Source organism: Dermacentor variabilis, chromosome 8 (assembly GCF_050947875.1).
Source record: "Dermacentor variabilis isolate Ectoservices chromosome 8, ASM5094787v1, whole genome shotgun sequence".
Classification (NCBI taxonomy): domain Eukaryota; kingdom Metazoa; phylum Arthropoda; class Arachnida; order Ixodida; family Ixodidae; genus Dermacentor; species Dermacentor variabilis.
Window position 1 is genome coordinate 101,656,486 of NC_134575.1, and position 18,016 is coordinate 101,674,501.

The following is an 18,016-nucleotide window of genomic DNA, read 5'->3' on the forward strand; positions in this document are numbered from 1 at the left end:
ATACAGGATTTAGATGGCTATACCGACAACAACGGGAAGTCAATGCTAGACCTTTGTGAGCAACATAACCTCGCTATCGTGAATACAGGGTCTAAGTGTGAAGGGCAGATCACGTGGGAAGTGGGAAACCGGCAATCAACCTTTGATTACTGTCTGATGACAGAAGAAATTCATGATGAGTTGAGAGAAATGGTCATTGATGATGAAGGGTATTGCAGCATAGGGAGTGACCATAAACGCATCATTTTGAAAATGGGATGTGTAGTTGGGAAAGAGAGCAAGGAGTGCAAAATGGCCAGTCCAAATTTGAACGCTGAACAAATAACAAATATAGTCACTAGAGTCGAGGAAGAACTTGGCAAATGACGAAATAAAGAGCGAGGGATCTAGTGAGCTTTTAAGTGTAATAACGACAGAAATACGGCAAGAGAAACATGTTCGTTGGAAAGGAAAAAGACACCGAAAAGGTGGTGAACAGGGAGATGCGAGAAGCGATCGCCGAACGACAGAAAGCATTCCGAGAGCACAGGCAGGCAAAGAAGGCGCAGTGGCCGCAGGATGAAGTAACCAGTAAATGGGAAATATACCGGGAGAAAAAGTCTATGGTTCATATACTGGTGGAAGCAAAATTAAAAAGTGAAAGTGAACGTTGGTAGTCATGCAGAAATACGTGAGAAAAAGAAGGCCGCACCTAGAATATTTTGGAACCACATAAAGTTATTAGGCAGGAAGTCAAAAACAATACAACAACCCAAGCAACAAAAAGTCCGTGGCAAAAGGTCTGCCCGACGTCTCCGGCCGACTGCAAAACGGTTGGCCCGACTTCGGCAACCAAGGGCTTTGGGGATTGACATAGGCCTAACGTTTGCCGATCGTCGGCAATCGGTGTAGGCCCGACCACTGTGGCCGACTTGGCCGTGGGCGTCCCATACGAGGGCTTTCCAAGGGTTTAGGTACGTAGTCAGTCGGCCAGCCGTAAGGCCATTCTACTTGGCCAACGCAGCCGAGCGCATGCAACACGCCTGCAAGCCACGGCCCTGACGACAATAATGGTCCGCATTACATCGGCCCGGTGCTGAAAGCCGACATTGCTTTTGACGCTCCGAATAATCGTAGCATTTGCATCATGCATTTACAACAGCATGCGCATCATGCATTATGCTTGTGTGGTGGCCGGCATATAAATACCACACGAAAGCGAACGCTTTTTTGTACTTTTCATGCCACATAAATGCCAGGCAATATATTCTTATCCAGGTCTTTATTTCTTGTATTTGTCTTGGATATATACACCCACAAGTTCACAAAAGTTTCAAACGCGAATTCATGGTGGGCTTGCATAAAGCGGGGTCACGGCGCCATCTCTCGTTCCGGCCTCCATCCCTGTCAGCTGCTCCGACTAACCAGCGTTTCATGACTCCAGCCACTGATGCCAGTGAAGCGCCTGGGAAGGTGCTCCTCACAGATGCTGCAATAAAGCGACACATAAGAAAGCTGCCCCCGCTTTACAGTTCAGTTGGACGCTATTTCTTTGGGGCCCCAAAACGTTTGGGGCCCCTATTCTAAAACTCTCTATTATTTAATAGAGAGTTTTCGAATAGGGGCCCCAAAGAAGTAGCGTCGAAGCCACTGCGTATGCGCGAGACGCAAACTGCGTTTGGGTTTTGCGTTGGGAACGCTATTTCACCGATTTAGCTCCCGCTAAATCGGTGAAATCTGCTTTGAGTCAGCAAACATGGCGGCACCCATCGAAGCGACGGCTCCAACCTAGCACCAAACTGAGTTCGATTCGTGGTAACGCGTGAAGTTGGCAAGCTAGGAGAAGTGACTGCGAGTATTGCTTTCTCTCAACTATTGTGTGTTATGAAGATTGATTCATTATACGCCGCTGATTCCGAATTTGAGTGGGGATTTTATGGCTCGTAGGCCTAACACGGCTAAGCTTGGCTGGTGAAGGCACGTAAAGTTGGTTTGCTCAAAACTAAGCGTAACTAATTGTTTGCTGCTTACAGAATAACCTCTAAATTGTAATTAAACGTGAATACACGGAAGTAAAAATTACTATTCCTATCTTAAAATGGTATAGTTTATTTAATTATTTGTAATAGCTTTTCTTTGACGCCGTAGTGGCGCTGTCAGCGCAAGACGCTATCCGCAAACGCAAAACCCAAAATAACACCCGCAAAGCTCTTTGGGGCCCCAAACAATTGGGGCCCCTATTCTAAAACTTTCTATTAGTTATCTACTTAGTGCAATACATTTTGTGCTGTATAATAAAAAAAAAATACGTGGAGCCAAAGTTCAGTCGGCAACTAAAGCCGGCCCGATGCTTGCCGGCTTGTCGCACCGACGAGCGTTTGGCGCGCTCGGTGTTCAGTCGTGCTCTGACGGAGGCGCAGCCCGCGCGGCCGGCCGCGTGCCGATGCAGCTGGTAGGAGACCTCGGGCCGACTGTTTTCGGAAATCGGGTGGCCAGTGAAGCCGGCTGCCGACTATTTCCCAACAATTGGCCAATCATTGGCAGTCGGCTAGGGTTTCTTGGGAACATATATCCTAGACGAAGGTGAAAACAAACTAAAAGGGGAAGCGGCAATAAATTACATCCGAAAAATAGCAGCCGAATCTTTCCAAGGCAATGACGAGGTTGTATTTGAAGAGAAAAAGAGCATGAAAGAGATCCAGGTGGAACAGGAGCTGGTGCTGACAAATTTCAACTGGAAGAAAGCGGAAGGGTAAATTCCTAAGCGCACAGCCACAGGGCGCTAGACGAGGTTCCCGTTAGATTGATTAATGAACTAGGACAAAAAAGTAAGGAAGCTCTGGTGAAAGCAGTGGAAAAAACTTAAAAAGATAGACGAATACCAGGCAGTTGGCGGCAAAGTAAAATGAATTTAATTTATAAAGGTAAGAGGGAGAAAGAATTCACTCGTATAAACCGTTGACCAATGTACATCGGTAATATACAGGCTAGTAATGCAGGCAATCAAATTAAAGCTTCAAGCATGGGCAGAGAATAATGGCATTTTGGGAGAACTCCCGAATGGCTTAAGAATGGGTAGGCATTTGGATGATAACTTATTTTTTCTTACTCAGTGTATTGAAATAGCAAAAGTAGAAAGCCAGATCGTTATATGTGGCCTTTTTAGACATTACAGGAGCCTATGAGAACGTAGACCGCAACATTTTATGGAATATTCTGGAAGGGGAAGGCTTAGGTGATGATTGTCCACAGCTAGCTTTTGAGAGAGATTTACCTAGAAAATACCGTTTGCGTTGAATGGGAAGGGATGAGGAGCGAAGAGAAAGTTCATATCAACAAGGGACTGAGGCAGGGGTGCCCTTTATCCCCACTGCTGTTTATAATGTACATGGTGAGGACGGAGAGGGCGCTAGAAGGAAGTAATATCGGCTTTCATCTCTCATACTAACAGGCGGGTATAGTAGTAAAACAGCAGCTTCGAGATTTATTTTATGCGGACGATATTGTGTTGCTATAGCTAACAAGCAAAGTGATTTGCAACATCTAGCTATTTGTGGAGGAAGGCAGCAATTTAGCTTTGAAATTTATTTGTTAGAAAATCAGGTGTTATATGGTATTCAATGAAAACAGTGAACAGACTGGCGAAACAACCTTGCATGTACTTATATAAAAATACTCATCAACTATATATGGAAATAAAAATGTTGTACGTATTGTGAGAATGTTTTGCGCCCTTGAGAGGCATATGCTATAAGTGTCGTCTGCTACGACGCCTGCTCGCTGAAAACGCGAGACTTTTCTCGCAGACGACGGGCACTTGCGAACTCTCTCGCTCTTTCGAAAGGCTGCGCCGGCTGCCACGATTGCTGAACGACTTCAAGTACATTTAAGCACATCTGCTGCAGTGCTAACTATAGGACGCTTGTGGCCTCCTACGAGTATGCTTCATATTATTTTATGTTGACGTACCGCTTCCGAAGCGTTATGGCGTGGCTTTGCACTTACCCATTTTGCGACACTAGACTACAGCCAGGAAGCATGCAGCAACCTTTCATACCCCAAGTAAGTTTGTGTTCTCAAAGTCCTGAAACATGCACTTCAATGAGTGCATAAATGAGCAATGCGTAATGAAGTCCTCAATAAAATTTGATTGTCAAGCCACTAGAAGTACAACTGTCCATGTCTTGTATGAATAGTGCCTTCTTTTTCCTATTATCAAGTTTCATAAAGCACGTGATGCTACAGCGCCAACCTGTTCGGCCAAAACATTTTCTTTCAACGTTTACGATGCCGTCGCTTTCTCGTCAGGGCTTCGACACTACACCGCGACACAAACATCGTCCCAGCCGCTGGCCCAATGCGCTATCGCCACTTCGAGCAATAGAACAAAGGCAGAGAGCTTTGCGTTGCACTGTCTCACTGCAGGTTATAGCAATTGCGCTTGGAACGAAACCAAAACTGCCAAAAAATACTTGTAGACTAGTTCGCCAGTCATCAAAATGCCAATCCGTAGCCTATACTTTTCATCAATCCCCATCGTGATCGTCACGGAGGAAGTGGTATGGTGGCTAGAGGGGGAGGTGTCAGCATCGGCTGGGCTGCGCCGTGTACGGCGGTGCGGCATTTTTTCATGACAGCGACAGGTGGCGCGCTCGTCGTCTCCGAGATGCCTAGCGTGATGTGTTTGAGCAATCTCTCCGGCTCCAAGCGCGCGTCGTGAAGTCTGTGGTGAAATTAGCTTCGCCTTCCCCGCTTTTGTTTGTTTGTCATAAGAAGTTCTGAGTAACCTTCTTGACCTACGCCACTGGAAAAATTTGGTCGGTATGCAGATTAAGCTGGATGATCTCCTGGATGTGGGCCACCTAAATGAAGTTCACGAGATGGTAAAGCATTGTGATGCGATGCCAGATCATCGTGAAATGGTGGGATCAAATAGCGACTCTCGCATACCCTACTACGTTAGCGGGTATGTTACCAGGAAAATGCTAATGAGAACAAAGTGCGAATAGTGTTCACTAGCTGTTGCTTCAAGCAGAAGACTCGCGCTTGCTTCCGGAAGAGTCGTGCGTTACCAACCACATGGATAGAGGTGGCCTACTTTACCCATCTCAGGCACTAACAGACTTGGTTGCTGCGATAGAAGATGCCTTCACGCATTGTTTCAGCTTTAACAAGTTGAAGGCTGACAGCATCATGGGCCTTATTTCCTGCCTGTCAATAAATAAGCTGGATATGGTTGGCTGTGCGCAGCACAGCGTAGAAATCACCAACCAAGTGATACGGCTTTTTGTCATCACGAGGTTGCACGTCCTTGTCGCAGGAGAGAACGCATCGAAGCAAGGGAAGCGAGAAAAAATTAAGTACCTCAAGTTGAGGCGCACGACATAACTGCATAACTGCAAAGTTTATATCAGCAAGACCAACACAAGGCGTTTGTATATGTAAAACAGGAATTGTTCACATCACATTGTATGCCCAGAAATATCTGCATATCTGAACAGAATTTCCCACCCGACAAATTATTGTTTGCACTGCACCTTGTTCACCGTTTCTGGGTATATACCTCCATTATATATTGGATTTGCGCTCCATTTCGTGTCATATTGTTTGTTTGAGAGCTAACAACCATGTATATAGAGTCGTGTGCATTATTTTATTAACAATAAATATTCTTTTTAAGGCATTTTTGGCATTATTTGAGCGGTATACTAAATACGCGAACTTAGTTCTTTGCAGGTTTCTAATATTGGAAACCAAATTTCCCTTAACGCTCTCATATTATCCTGAGTTTTGACCATTGGTGCCTACTGTTCCACCTTTCATTGCAAAATTAAATAAACTTGAAATAATCATGGTTCACTCGAGCGGCCCGTTTCAACTGAGGCGCGCACCAACCAGTAGACGATTAGGACAAGCGCCATGTAGCTCAAGGCACTTACAAAGTCACGCCAGACATAACTGCATACGGCACCCCATAATAGTCCCTCAACATGTTAAAGCGGCATTGGCAAACTGCAAACAACCGCCTACTGCGGAAGCTTTCTGTTTGGTGCAATTATGAGTTTCACAAGTGCTGCACTGAGCGCGAAGCTAAAGCGCGGCGATAAAATGACCAAAATTTAGTACATAGTACGTTAAGCCAGCTGCAGTGATAAAGTCGCCTAGCCTTTAAAATGATTTTCCGATGCGCGTATTGCGCCCTAAGAAGCCGCGGAGCAAGAAAGCACTTCACAGCGGAACCAAATAACCGCAGCGGACCTTAGCCAGCGTACGGGAGGCATCTCGGAGCCGACAGCAGCGCCGCCGCATCGTCCTGAAAAAATGCTGCCTCTCCGGCGCTCCGATGCTGACACCTCCCCCTCTAGCCACCATAGAAGTGGTGATCGTGATCCCCATAAAGTTGACATAGAGATGACATAGTAACGCTATGTCAATCCCATTATGGTTGAACGATCGCAGCGCCAGATTTCCCTCTAGTTATACTAATATGAAACTTTGTGTCGAGAAAGAAGAGTACGGCAACCTCTGCAACGCCTGCAACCCTTGCCGTTGTACAGAGCAACCGAGTCGATTCCCACTGTCTGTTGCACGACCTACTGTAGGTCGTGGTCTGTTGCATGCACACGCACGCTTTGCGCTGATTTGCGCGTAGTCGGTCACGTGACTTAACGCCGCCGTCTTATTAGATCGCTTCGCACACACACACACACACACATATCGCGCGCTTTCTCTGAACGTGGTCAACATGGTGGTTGTGTTGGTGTCATGTGCTCATAAATTCCAGCGTGAGCGTTTGTCATTTCCAGGTCAACGTTTTTGTCATGCCTCTGGAGCTCCATTTCTGCGGCGCCTGTAAGTCTTACGCCTATCAAGAGGTAAGTGACAGTTCATGGTGTCAACGTTTTTCTATTAGCAGCCCTGCAATCTTTTCGACTAAAGTGTTGTCTGCGCGTAATCGAATGACGGGTGTAGAGACGGGAACATCAATCGGCGATTGACTATTCTGTGTGCTGCGTTCGGTCGCATCGCACAACTTTTCTGCAAACTTCAGAGCTTACAATGTCGTATATTTCTGCGGAGCGCTGAGATCCGCCGAAAAAAAAAAATTTCCGAATTCGAAACTTTAGATCCGCCAACTCCTTCCATGTAGCCCACAGGATGGGTGTGTATGCGGTGCACCGTGTAAAGTTACAATCCTCGTGTGCTTGATGGCACGGCGCTATCAAAGCCCAATAAAAGGTATTTGCAGAAGTTTTTGCGATCTTATACTTCGGAATTTCCGTGCTTTTTGACATCAAGATAAGGAGAACCTTATGCATTTTGTACAACCTTTGGATGCGACGTCAGCACACGGTGGCAAAGGCAACTTGAAACTGCACGTTTCCACGGCGCACCGCTGAGCAGCAAGACAACATAGTGAACTTTCTCCGGAACAACTGCGATGACAGTGTCATACGTGTGGAGTGCCTGTTTACGGGATTCCTTGTCGAGCACAACCTACCCCTTAGTGTCAGCGACCACGTTGGACCTCTTCTACGGAAAGTGTTTACGAAATGCGATGAGGCCAAGCGTTATAGATGTCGACGCAACTCTGACATGCAACTCGGAAGAATGCGGAGGTGGCCAAACTTAAATTTATTTCACAGGCATCGCTCTCGAGTCTGTTTTTTTATTCAGTTTCACTCAGCTGCTGCCCCGAGATTCCAATGAATCTGCCGAAGACGCTTTAGATGCTCTCGAAGCTGAGTTTGCCACACTACAGGCGTACAGTCTTCAAGAGCACATTCTGAATGAAGAAAGGTGGGACGTGCAGTGGTCTATGGTTGGAAACATGTTTCACTGAGTTGCTAAGGTGATGCTCGATTTACTCGTGATACCGCATAGCAAGACAGAGTGTGAGAGGATTTTAGCACAGTGCGAAAAGCTAGGACTGAATTCCGCTCATCAATGTGCAACACAACCCTCCAACACCTGCTGCTAGTGAAGGGCCGTCAGTCTGGACCATGTTTTGAGCAAAGCTACTCGGAGAAATTTTTGAAGTGAGCAAAGCCGACTACTGCAAAAAGGTCCCTGCAAAAGGACTCATCGAGCACTGCCTGAATTTTTGAAGCCCCCCTTCTCTCCTGGTCTCACCGGAAGTTGAAACAGTGCATGCAACCTCTCCCCACCCCCCCACCCCCTTTGTTGGCGCGAATAAATCTCCTGATTTTTGATCTCGCCAGGTTGGCAGGTATGGATTTATTGTTTCGCTTTAGTGTCCCTTTAAGCTCTAAGAAGATGTGTGGCGAAAGTGCCATTGTAGACGAGTCAGCTGTGGAAAGTTATCATTGTGTTAGGCTACAGTCATTGCATCAACAGTTCACTTCCAGAGACGCATTTAACTGTGATGAAACTTTGCTGTTTTATAACTTGCTTCCTGAAGAAACCCTTGTGTTCACGAGGGACACTTGCCATGGTGGCAAGCACAGCAAGGAACGGCTGACATTTCTCATCTGTAGCAACATTCTGGGAACTGAAAAGCTTCCAATGCTTCTCATCGGTAAATAAAAGTACCCGAGATGTTTTAAGAGAGCGCATGTTCAAATTGCAAGTTCGATGAAGGTTGTACAGGGCTACGCCCCTACATCCAGTCATGATGACCAGGAAGTCGAAAGCTTCTATGAAGACATGGAATCGGCGATGGGTAGAGTGAAAACAAAATACACCATACTGATGGGCGACTTCGATGCCAGGGTAGGCAAGAAGCAGGCTGGAGACAAGGCAGTGGGGGAATATGGCATAGGCACTAGGAATAGCAGGGGAGAGTTATTAGTAGAGTTTGCGGAACAGAATAATATGCGGATAACGAATACCTTCTTCCGCAAGCGGGATAGCGGAAAGTGGACGTGGAGGAGCCCGAATGGCGAGACTAGAGATGAAAGAGACCTCATACTCTGCGCTAACCCTGGCATCATACAAGACGTGGACGTGCTCAGCAAGGTGCGCTGCAGTGACCATAGGATGGTAAGAACTCGAATTAGCCTAGACCTAAGGAGGGAGGGAACGGAAGAATATGGTACATAAGAAGCCGATCAATGAGTTAGCGGTAAGAGGGAAAATAGAGGAATTCCAGATCAAGCTACAGAACAGGTATTCGGCTTTAACTCGGGAAGAGGATCTTAGTGTTGAAGCAATGAACAACAACCTTGTGTGCATCATTAAGGAGTGTGCAATAGAAGTCGGTGGTAACTCCGTTAGACAGGATACCAGTAAGCTATCGCAGGAGACAAAAGATCTGATCAAGAAATGCCAATGTATGAAAGCCTCTAACCCTACAGCTAGAATAGAACTGGCAGAACTTTTGAAGGTTATCAACAAGCGTAAGACAGCTGACATAAGGAAGTATAATATGGATAGAATTGAGCATGCTCTCAGGAACGGAGGAAGCCTAAAAGCAGTGAAGAAGAAACTAGGAATTGGCAAGAATCAGATGTATGCGTTAAGAGACAAAGCCGGCAATATCATTACTAATATGGATAAGATAGTTCAAGTGGCTGAGGAGTTCGATAGAGATTTATACAGTACCAGTGGCACCCACGCCGGTAATGGAAGAGAGAATAGTCTAGAGGAATTCGAAATCCCACAGGTAACGCTAGAAGAAGTAAAGAAAGCCTTGGGAGCTATGCAAAGGGGGAAGGCAGCTGGGGAGAATCGGGTAACAGCAGATTTGTTGATGGACAGTGGGCAGATTGTTCTAAAGAAACTGGCCACCCTGTATACGGAATGCCTCATGACCTCGAGCGTACCGGAATCTTGGAAGAACGCTAACATAATCTTAATCCATAAGAAAGGGGATGCCAAAGACTTGAAAAATTATAGACCGATCAGCTTACTGTCAGTTGCCTACAAACTATTTACTAAGGTAATCGCAAATAGAATCAGGAACACCTTAGACTTCTGTCAACCAAAGGACCAGGCAGGATTCCGTAAAGGCTACTCAACAATAGACCATATTGACACTATCAATGAGGTGATAGAGAAATGTTCGGAATATAACCAACCCTTATACAGTCAACGACCGATTTTTCGGACCCTCTAGGGAACGTAAAAACGTCCGAAAATTCAGGCAGTCCGAAAAAGTGAATGCATGCAAAAAATTCACTTTTTTTCTCTTTTTTTCTCGGATCTTGAGGTAGAGGGCGAAGTACCAGGTTTCCGAAACCCTGCCAAAGCATCAGTGAAGTGGCTATAAAAAAACGCATTCAAGAACTCTGTATGCAGCCGACTGCCAGTTTATTATGTACACGTGCATCGTCGGGCAGCCGGTTTTGTTGCTGCAGTGGCTTGAAGAACTTGTTGATTGTTGTTTGGACGGCGTTCCGGTTGCATGCGATCATATTCACCTCGATCTGAGCAAGGGTCATGTCAGCAGTGTACACCGATGAAAGAGTCAACAGTGCTCGCGTCAACTCGGCGCTTGTAGGCGGCGCAGGCATTGGCTCCTCATTTTCAACATCGGAGTCTTCTGAATCCCCCCCAACCTGCCTCCTTGCTCCATGCCGAACTCCTTGCTCACGTCAGCCTGCGATGGCCGGCCGCTCACGACTTGCTTAACCCTGTGAGGGTCGACGCCGTAAATATACGGCGCCGCGAACAGGTGCGAAAATGGTCGACGCCGTATATTTACGGCGCCGTCTGTACGTTTAAAACGCCCGTTAATTTCCTAACTTTTTCTTGTCTGGCATACGCTTCCACTATGTGGGAATACATGGAATTTTTTCTTGCGTCTCTATCTTTCGGTTTTCGTTGTATAGTTCTTTTTTGCTCCGGCGCGTCTGCTATCGCTCGCGCATTGGCGCCTTCGTGGGCCTGTGGTGGTTAGTTTTGGTTTTGTTCCGCATGCGGTTTCGGCTTCTTTCGCTCGCAAAAGTGATGGCTATCTCGTTCTTATCACTCAAAGGGTTGCCGCCTGTTACTCGCTCGTTTGTTGCTCACAGGGGTCCGCATACGAAGGATGCCGCCGTGCATGCGTTTCGTTTTTTTTTGGCACTTTATTCAGAAGTTGCCTCCCACGGCTGCTCAGGGAAACAGTACCCAGAGGAGGTGCCACGTCTGCGCCAACACCACTCGGCAGCAAAACCGCCGCAAGGACACAAGGTACATGTTCGCTGAGTGCAACAAACTACTCTGTGTGGAGCCATGCTTCAAGGACTACCACATGCTGAAGAAATATTAGTGCAAGAGGAACATTAGAGACTTGCGAAAAATTTTTCGCGTGCGCATTCTTCTTGTGTATTTTTCTCGTGTCGACATGTGTATAACAATGCGGCAATTTTTTTTAAATTCTTATAACTTTATTTGCTATCTTTTATTGTTTTTCATGAATAAAGAGTACGTATATGCCAACGCAAAACATTTTTTTCTCACTTTATGGTCACCCTAGAAAAATTACGGTAAATTCATTTCGAAATAGGTCCCGCTGAAGAATTTAAATGTGCAATAAAAAAAAATCGACCCTGGGTGGTCGCATATAGCGAAAAAAATCGACCCTCAAAGGGATAATAATGGCGGCTTTCTTCTCCATCATTAACCGACGGTACTGCTTTCCGCGCTTCGATGCCATCGGCGAGGACGACGAAGACGGAGTGGGGGCCATCGAAAGCAAGCGAAATCCTCAAGTTGCGAACAGTGAAGCTTGCAGACGAGCGTCGAAGCACCTAGGCCTAGCGTCGCAGAGCACACTTGACACAACAGCACAGCCACACACCACGCTAGCCAAAACGTGGCCTACGCAAACAAATGAAATGGCGGCGCTCCGGAAACTCCGCCGAAGGCGGAAGCGGAAGTGCGGCGATGAACAAAGCCAGCGTGGCCAGACCAAATCGGTGTGTGATGGCTCGATTTGGCTAGTTGTGGTTCAAAGCGGTGATATGCTTCGGCTGCAAGTCGATTTCCTGCGCAAGGGCGCTGCGCGATGAGCCAGAGGACCTTCCGTCGCGTCAAAAAGTCCGGAAAATTGGACGGCAGGGGGTTCGAGTGTCCGAAACTTCAGATGTCCTTATACATTGATTCTATGAGGCTCGTGGCGGTGCCGCGAAGACGTCCGAAATATCAGGCATGTCCGAAAATATGGCCGTCCGAAAATTCAGTCGTTGACTGTATATAGCTTTCATTGATTACGAGAAAGCTTTTGATTCTGTCGAAACCTCAGCAGTCATGGAGGCATTACGGAATCGGGGTGTAGACGAGCCGTATGTAAAAATACTGAAAGATATCTATAGCGGCTCCACAGCCACCGTAGTCCTCCATAAAGAAAACAACAAAATCCCAATAAAGAAAGGCGTCGGGCAGGGAGATAAGATCTCTCCAATGCTAATCACAGCATGTTTACAGAAGGTATTCAGAGACCTGGATTGGGAAGAATTGGGGACAAAAGTTAATGGAGAATACCTTAGTAACTTGCGATTCGCTGATGATATTGCCTTGCTTAGTAACTCAGGCGACCGATTGCAATGCATGCTCACTGACCTGTAGAGGCAAAGCAGAAGGGTGGGGCTAAAAGTTAATCTGCATTAAACTAAACTAATGTTTAACAGCCTCGGAAGAGAACATCAATTTACAATAGGTAACGAGGCACTGGAAGTGGTAAGGGAATACATCTACTTAGGGCAGGTAGTGACGGCGAATCCGGATCATGAGACGGAAATAATCAGAAGAATAAGAATGGGCTGGGGTGCATTTGGCAGGCATTCTCAGATCATGAACAGCAGGTTGCCATTATCCCTCAAGAGAAAAATGTATAATAGCTCTGTCTTACCAGTACTCACCTACGGGCCAGAAACCTGGAGGCTTACGAAAAGGGTTCTACTTGAATTGACGACGACGCAACGAGCTATGGAAAGAAGAATGATGGATTTAACGTTAAGGGATAAGAAAAGAGCAGATTGGGTGAGGGAACAAGCGCGAGTTAATGACATCTTAGTTGAAATCAAGAAAAAGAAATGTGCATGGGCAGGACATGTAATGAGGAGGGAAGATAACCGATGGTCATTAAGGGTTACGGAATGGATTCCAAGGGAAGGGAAGCGTAGCAGGGGGCGGCAGAAAGTTAGGTGGGCGGATGACATTAAGAGGTTTGCAGGGATGACATGGCCACAATTAGTACATGACCGGGGTTGTTGGAGAAGTATGGGAGAGTGCTTTGCCCTGCAGTGGGCGTAACCAGGCTGACGACGACGACGGTGTTCAAGTGCTATGTGAAGCCAACAAGAAGGCATGGATAATGCAACATCTTTTCAAAGAAAGCTGGAGAGGAAGTTGGATCGCCAAGGACACTAAGCACTAATGAATACATGGTTGCGCCAAAAAGGAAAATAAAGACTTGGGAAGGAAGAGTATGAAACGACAGATTGACAGATGATGTTTGACTCTTCCTTCCCAAATCTTTATTTTCCGTTTTGGCGCAACAATGTATTCATTCGATCCCAACCAACTCGCCCAGCAACAAGTTCTACTCACCCACTAAGCACTTATGGGCAACTGCGTTGCTTATGGCCATGTCAAGGATCTCAAAGCTGTGCAAGTGGAATTCTTGCCGCATAACTTAAGATCACTCCTACAGCCAATGGACAGAGAGCTTATCTGTACTCTCAAGCAGCTCCATTGGTCACGTGTGCTTATTCGTGTAGTGATGTGCATGGGTAGTGGCAAGAGCCACAACATGGACTTGATCTCTCCAGTTGGCATGCTTGTAGGTGCATGGAGGCTGTGACCGAGAACACAATCCAGAGCCATGCAGGTTTCACCGTCCAACATGAAATGCCGTCGTCATGCAGTGATTGCAACTTTATCGAGCCTGGTCAGTCCCTTTCATCTACTGACCTCATCGAGCATTTGCATATGGAAATATGCTGGAGCAATTCACCAATGCTGACAAGGAAATATAGTTCTGTGATGAACTTACTGATCACAATATAGTTTGTCAGGTGCTCTGAGAAGATGAATTGGACTATCCCAGTCAAGAGCCAGTGACTGTGCACGCAACTAACTGATCTAACACGAGCTCGCATGGTGCTTTCGGCTGTTTACAGGGAGAATGTCACCTTTGTCGACGTGCAAGCTGATCTATTCGTATGACAACATACCATCCCACAGAAAAATATTGACGAGTTGTTTAAGCAGCTTGGTCAATAATGTGCCTGTTTTTTTTTCTTTGTGAATTCATTTTTTTTAATGCCTGATTTATTGGAGGCAACCTCAAATTGCTTGGCAACTGTAAACAAGTGCAAAACTAAAATCTAAGAAAGCTGCAATACATTTCGACAGTACAAATATTTATAGTAGAATCTCTATACGAACTCTTGGAATGGCGCGAAAATTCATGTCGCATGAAAACAAGAAAGGGAAATCATCATGAGGGGATGTACAATGAAGTGGTCGACTTTTCAAAACTTTGCATTTTCAAAATATTCTTTTCTGCCATCTCCCCGAAGGGTTGTCTGCGTCAGCAGGCGTTTGGTGTGCTGCGACACCGTGTACCCGAGCACACGAGGGTTGGCCCCTCCCGCGTGTAGCCGTGTGCGGCTTAGCCATTTTTGGGGAAAGGAGGGGCCTGGGGGTTGAGCCGATGCCGGGTGTTCGGACCTTTAAAGCCCCCCGGTGGCGGCAACACATCTCTTTGCCGTCTGCTTCACGTAGACAGCACCCCCGGACTGACCCACCCGGGGAAATCGGCAGTCGTCTTTTCCTGTTCCCCTCTTCAAACTTTTTCTTTCCTATCTTCTTTCTTTTACTGTCCTATCATCTCTTGTCTTCCGTCACTTCCTAATTTTTCTAGGCGGCTAGGGTTAACCTTGTGTATGGGCCCTCCATGTTATATTAGGTTATAGCAGCAATGCATGGCTGGCGTCTGTAGCCTTACACGTGAAGTGCTTAAGTGTCCCCCTGTTGGGCTCCATGGTGGTGCTTCATGGTCCATGGGCTCCATGGTGCTTTTCCACGTCTACTTGATCGTCACCCTCAAGAGAGGGGACGCACCAATGAAATTCTAAGCCTATTCAAACCAAAAGAAATTTTCCCCCAATTGCAAGTTGTTCACAGCGAAAAAACGGAAAAACCAGCTAGAACCATATCCCCATTCCTTGTAGCAAAAGGCTTGACTGATGCACTTGGCCCAGGCTATAAGGTCACCAAAATGTAGAGCGGGGACCTCCTCCTTGAAATCCATGATAAAGAACAGCACAGCAAACTAAACAAACTTGTGGCATTTGGAGATTTACCTGTTACCGTTTCACCCCATTGGTCTACGAACACAGCACGTGGTGTAGTATCTGATGCAGATCTCATTGACTTGTCCGAAACAGAGCTGTTAGAGGGCTGGAAAGAGCAAAACGTAACTAATGTACTAAGAATCATTATCTGAAGTAAAATAAATTCCTACAGAGCACCTGATCCTCACCTTTGCCACTTGCGATCTGCCACAAACAATAGAAACTGGATACACAAAGATAGCTGTCAGACCATACATCCCTAATCCAAGAAGATGCTTCCAATGTCAAAGATTTACCCACGGATCGCAGAGCTGCCGTGGTAAACTCACATGTGCGAAATGTGGAGTCCAAAGGCCACGCCTCAGATAAATGGGAAGCAACACCTCACTGTGTAAACTGTGAAGGTGAACATCCAGCATACTCCCGATCTTATCCCAACTGGAAGAAAGAAAAGGAAATAATCACCCTAAAAGTACACCAAAACATGTCTTTCAAGGAAGCACGAAAAAGGTGCTCCCCATTCCACACCACAACGTACGCCGATGCGACGCATCAGGGGGCAGCGCTGCACCGGCCTGCGCCACCTGCCCGGCCCGCGCACAGCGAGTCGTTGGCTGTGGCATCCCCCGCCCCCGAGGTGGAAGCAGTTAAACCTGCGCCACCCACCAAGACACAGAGGCCGGTTACCCCAGGTACGTCGGGCCTCAAGACCACGCCTCGCCAGGCGAGGTCTGACAAACAAACTAGGAGCCTGCACGTTCGGGCGTCCAGTGCTTCCCAGGAGGCAATGGACACAACACCGTCACGTTTGGTGCCAAAAAACCGGCGTGGCTCTCTCGAGCTCGCCAAAACAAACAAAAAGCCCATAACAGGGCCAGACGACGGTCCTGTTACCTAAAGTACACCACAACACACCTGAACACAGAACATTCCTCATCCTAATAAAATGGCTGTACAAATTATTGATTGAAATGCCCGTGGCATTCTAAACAACTTAGATGACATAAAAGAAATAATACAAGAGTTTAATCCTAGGCTGTTCTGCATTAAGGAAACACACTTGAAAACATCAAATACAAGCTTCTTAACACAATACACATTATTCCGCAAAGATCGTGACGATGGCCATGCCGCGTCTGGTGGCATTGCTATTATAGCTCGGAGGTCAGTTGCTTGCCTACACCTCCACCTTCAAACTAATTTTGAGGCAGTGGCGGTTAGGGCGATTCCATTCGACAGGTTGGTTACGGTCTGTTCCCTCTACATACCACCCAAACATTGCTTGCAACTAAGGGATCTTGAAACTCTAGTCAATCAGCTTCCGGAACCATTCATTTTAACAGGTGATGTGAACACCCATAATACGCTATGGGGCGACTTGCGCTGTGATGCTAGAAGGCATACTATAGAAAACTTTCTTTTATGTACCGGTGCAGCTCTTCTGAATAAAAAAGAACCCACCTTTTATAGCACTACACACAAATCATATTCTTCAATGGACCTAACCATAGCCTCTCCATATCTAATGCCGTACCTTGATTGGAAGGTCCTGAAAAACCCGTACGGAAGTGACCACTTTCCTATTCTCTTAAATTTAACAAAACGCACTGAATGCCCTCCACAGATTCCCCAATGGAAAATCGACTCGTCGGATTGGGAACTGTTTCAGGAGACTACATATTTACAGTACGATGATTTGAGCTCTCTAAACATAGATGATGCTGTGGCATATTTAACAGTTTTTATTATTGACGCCGCTGAAGAATGCATAAAACAAACTAACGGACTTGCTAATAAGCGTCGTTTGCCTTGGTGGAATGACGAATGCAAAGAGGCACGGAAAAAAACAAAATAAAGCTTGGAGCCTGCTTTGTGACTCTCCAACTGCGGAGAACCTCAGTAATTTCAAGAAGGCAAAATCACAGGGCAGGAGAACACGTCGACGTGCTAAGCGAGAAAGCTGGGAAAGGTACATCTGTAGTATCAATTCGTACAAGGATGAGGGTAAGGTATGGAACAGGGTGAACAGATTAAAGGGCAGGGAAACACAACCGCTTCCTTTAGTAAACGCTCAAGGCGACACCATCAGGCAGATTTCCTGGGCAAGCGTTTTCAAAATATTTCTAGTGCATCACACTATGCGCCAACTTTCCTAAAATTCAAGGAACGCATAGAGCGAGAGCGCCTTAAACGAAAATGCGCAGCAGATGAGCCTTACAACCGTCCGTTTAGTCTCGCTGAACTGAAAGCTGCTCTCAGTTCCTGCGGCAACTCAGCACCAGGTGGTGACCGCATAATGTGTGCAATGATCAAGAATATGCATCCAGAAACATTGAACACACTTCTGTCTCTTTACAACGCCATGTGGGTATCTGGGCATATTCCATCCTCATGGAAAGAAGCGATTGTCATCCCAATTCATAAGCAAGGCACAGACCCCACATTAGCCAGTAGTTATAGGTCAATAGCACTAACAAGCCACATGTGTAAATTATATGAAAAAATGGTAAATCGGCGTCTAATCTATTTCCTGGAAAGCAACCATCTACTTGATCCCCTACAATGTGGTTTCAGGGAGGGTAGGTCAACAATAGATCAACCACCTTGTTCGCATTGAGGCAAGTATTAGAGAGGCTTATATAAACAAACAATTTTTTCTCTCTGTATTTCTGGACTTGGAGAAAGCCTATGACACAACATGGCAATTCGGAATCCTCCGAGACTAATCTCCCCTCTTGTTGCACCCTCTTCATTGTGAAAATGAATTCCATCCACAAAGTCATTCCATC

The 18,016-nt window shown here is 46.3% G+C and overlaps 1 protein-coding gene and 1 long non-coding RNA gene across 2 annotated transcripts in view; one reads left to right on the plus strand and one right to left on the minus strand.

Moving 5' to 3' along the window:
• Positions 1-18,016, plus strand: part of LOC142590485 (uncharacterized) — a 98,085-nt gene that overhangs the window by 34,370 nt on the left and 45,699 nt on the right. The gene's annotated exons all lie outside the window — the stretch shown is intronic.
• On the minus strand, positions 1,243-15,322 carry LOC142591200 (uncharacterized). The gene is made up of 2 exons (XR_012830387.1): positions 15,237-15,322; positions 1,243-1,468 (listed from the first exon to the last, which is right to left on the minus strand). It is a non-coding gene; the product is annotated as an uncharacterized LOC142591200 (long non-coding RNA).